Consider the following 3,057-nt stretch of genomic DNA (forward strand, 5'->3'; position numbering starts at 1 on the left):
GGCGTTTACAACTAATTGATCACAACCAGTTACAGATTTCTTTGTTCCTTCTCCACTCCCACTACTTCACTTGACTCACCAAGAACATGTCATTCTATAGTAATAATAAGAATGATGCAGTGTATTTTAACAAACTTAAGAAGGGTCATTTAACTTTTCACCTTGTTCCCTGTGCCGTTCCCAGAGTCAGTTGGCAGAGATATGTAATGTTTTGTTATAGAGATAAATAAGTAAAATAGTACTAGAATATAAACAAGTTTTAATATTAACAGGTTTGTTTTACGTTAGTTTATAATTTAGAATCATTTAACAGTAGTAGAGATCTATTGTTATATTTTATTATATAGAATAATGATCTACGTAATATGGTTTTAGTTGGTGAAGAATTAGCATAGTTGATATAAACATAAACATTAGTAAATTGTTAAACATAATTATAAGTAAGATTAGATAAAAATTTAGAATGGAAGTTTACATATAAGTCAAAAAGGTTAGGATTTATGATTCAAGCCAAAAGTTTGACGTCTTTAAGCCAAGCATGCTGCTATTGTATAGTTTCCTGGCCACAAGCCACAGGCTTTGGGGTGAACTATTGATGCATGAGTGGGTGTTTTTGTCACAGCATGAGTGCCTTGGAACATTTTGATCTTTCTTTTTTAATAGAATCAAAATTAAAATGTTTTGATTAAAAGATGATATTAAGTGAAACAAGTCAGGCACATAAACAGAAATACCACATGTTCTCACTTATTTGTGGGAGCTAAAAATAAATAAATAAATAAATATACAAACAAATAAAGGGTAGGTGGGGAAGAAGACACAACAATCACAACAATTCCTTGAACTTAAGACACGTGAACAGATATGACATAGTGGGGGGTGAACGGGGACGTGTAAAGGTACATGAAAATCAGCTACAACGTATATTGAGAAGTCAAAATTGAAAATAAATAAATAAATAAATAAATAAAATAAAGGAACAAAGGCTTATTATTAGAAACAAAGGCTTATTCACTGATCAAGATAAAATGTTTCACAACAATCTCAAACTACTGCAATAATATAATTACAGAAATTTTTTAGATGATGAAAGTGAGTGTAATGGGTACTGAGATTGCCCAGGAGAAATGTGTTTATGAGTGACCACTCTTGAGCACTACTGAATAGTATAAAAGCTCATCTCTCATGTCTCATGATAGCTTAACTCTGGAGTTAATTCACATGGTCATAACCACGGAATGATTCAGAGTTTAATCTCTGCTGTGACCACAGACTTGTCGTGATCCTTTCCTTGACTTACCTACCTTTTTGCATTATTCTTCCGAGAATGTTCCAATAAAATCACTACTACCCTTGCCTCAGGTTCAGACTCCATGGTCTCCAACTAAAGAAACTGAACTTAGAGAATGGAACTCATTTTTATAAAAATCACAGAGCTATACAACGAGTGAGTGAGAATTGACAGCCAAGTTAAAATGAACTCACCAATTAAGCTATCTAGTCACTCTCGAAGAACTTGGGACTTTAGTCAGACATTGTGGCTAACCCAGCATTTCTGTCACTTTGACTCATTCTGAGACCCCAGTCCAGAGCAGATGACACAATTAGGGAAAAGAAGGTGTCCTGCCAATGAGCTTCCTCAGGTCTTCCTTCATGTCCCTGTTCCTCAGACTGTAGATGAAGGGATTCATTATGGGAGTGACCACAGTATACATCATCAAAGCCACTGCAGTCTTTCTTGATGAGTCAGAAACTTCAGAACTAATGCACACCCCCAAACCTGTTCCTTAGAACAAAGAAACAATGGAGTGGTGAGACCCACAGGTAGAAAAAGCTTTGTACTTTCTGCATGATGATGGCATTTTCAAAACAGAGGAGACCATCTGAGTGTAAGAAAAACTGACTACAGACAGTGGAATACCAACAAATATGATAGTTGCAGAATATATCAGGATATTACTGATGAGGGCATCGGAAAAGGCAAGCTTGATGACTTGAACAACTTCACAGAAGAAGAGGGGGATATCAACATCTGTGCAGAAAGACAGTCGCAGCACCATCAGACTGTGGATCAGGTCGTCCACTCTGCAAATGAACAGGGAGAGTAGAATCAGCAGACGACAGAGGTGGGGGTTCATGATGACCTTGTATCTCAGTGGGTGACACATGGCCAAATAGCGGTCATAAGCCATTACTGCAAGAAGAAAATTTTCCAAGCTAGCAAAAACCAGGACAAAGCAGATCTGGGTGAGGCAGCCTGTATAAGGGATGGTCTGACTCAGTGCTTGGATATTTACCAACATCTTTGGGATTGTAGTTGTTCTTAAACAGATATCAGTGAAGGACAGATTGGGCAGGAAGAAGTACATGGGTGTGTGCAGCTGAGAGTCACAGATGACAGCCAGGATGATGAGCAGGTTTCCCAGGACAGTGACCAGGTACATGGACAGGAACAGGCTGAAGAGGAGGGGCTGCAGTTCTGGATCCTCTGTCACCTCCATGAGAAGGAATTCTGAAACAGCTGTTTGGTTTCTGGTTTCCATGTTGTTGATGAACCTGATGGAAGAGCTGGGGTGACAAGACAATCCAATATGTATTTTCGAGATCAGCAGGAGGAGCATCACCACAGGCCAACACCAACTTGCGAAGGAAAGGAGACTATTATAGAGGAAAACAGAAGTAGTTCTTGCATTTTATATTGTTACTGTAATAAAGACACAAAGCTACTGTACCAGAGCATCAACAACTGTTAGTTCTAGAAATAGTTAAGGAGTGGTCAGTTTCCGAAAATTATACTTTCTATGTTATTCTAATCATATAAAATATTTCGTAATTTTAAAGAAAAACAGACTAGGAGGCATCTTCAAGTTTACGTCTAGTATCCTAGAGACCTCAGAGCCAGGAAACAGAGATAATACAAATGTATGCTACAATCAGGAATGGGAGGATAAGGTGAAATTTACCAAACATTATGCCCCCCCCCCACCTACCAGCACAGGATTGCTAGTAAATCTTAGAGAATTTATGAAGTCATCCTGTTTTAGAAAGTGCAGGTTT

At 37.9% G+C, this 3,057-nt stretch overlaps 1 pseudogene; it reads right to left on the bottom strand.

The window, feature by feature from the left end:
* Positions 1 to 1,604: 1,604 nt before the first annotated feature.
* On the bottom strand, positions 1,605 to 2,558 carry LOC134388588 (olfactory receptor 7G2-like; annotated as a pseudogene).
* Positions 2,559 to 3,057: the final 499 nt, after the last annotated feature.

The sequence above is a fragment of the Cynocephalus volans genome, chromosome 10 (genome assembly GCF_027409185.1).
Source record: "Cynocephalus volans isolate mCynVol1 chromosome 10, mCynVol1.pri, whole genome shotgun sequence".
NCBI classification, from domain to species: domain Eukaryota; kingdom Metazoa; phylum Chordata; class Mammalia; order Dermoptera; family Cynocephalidae; genus Cynocephalus; species Cynocephalus volans.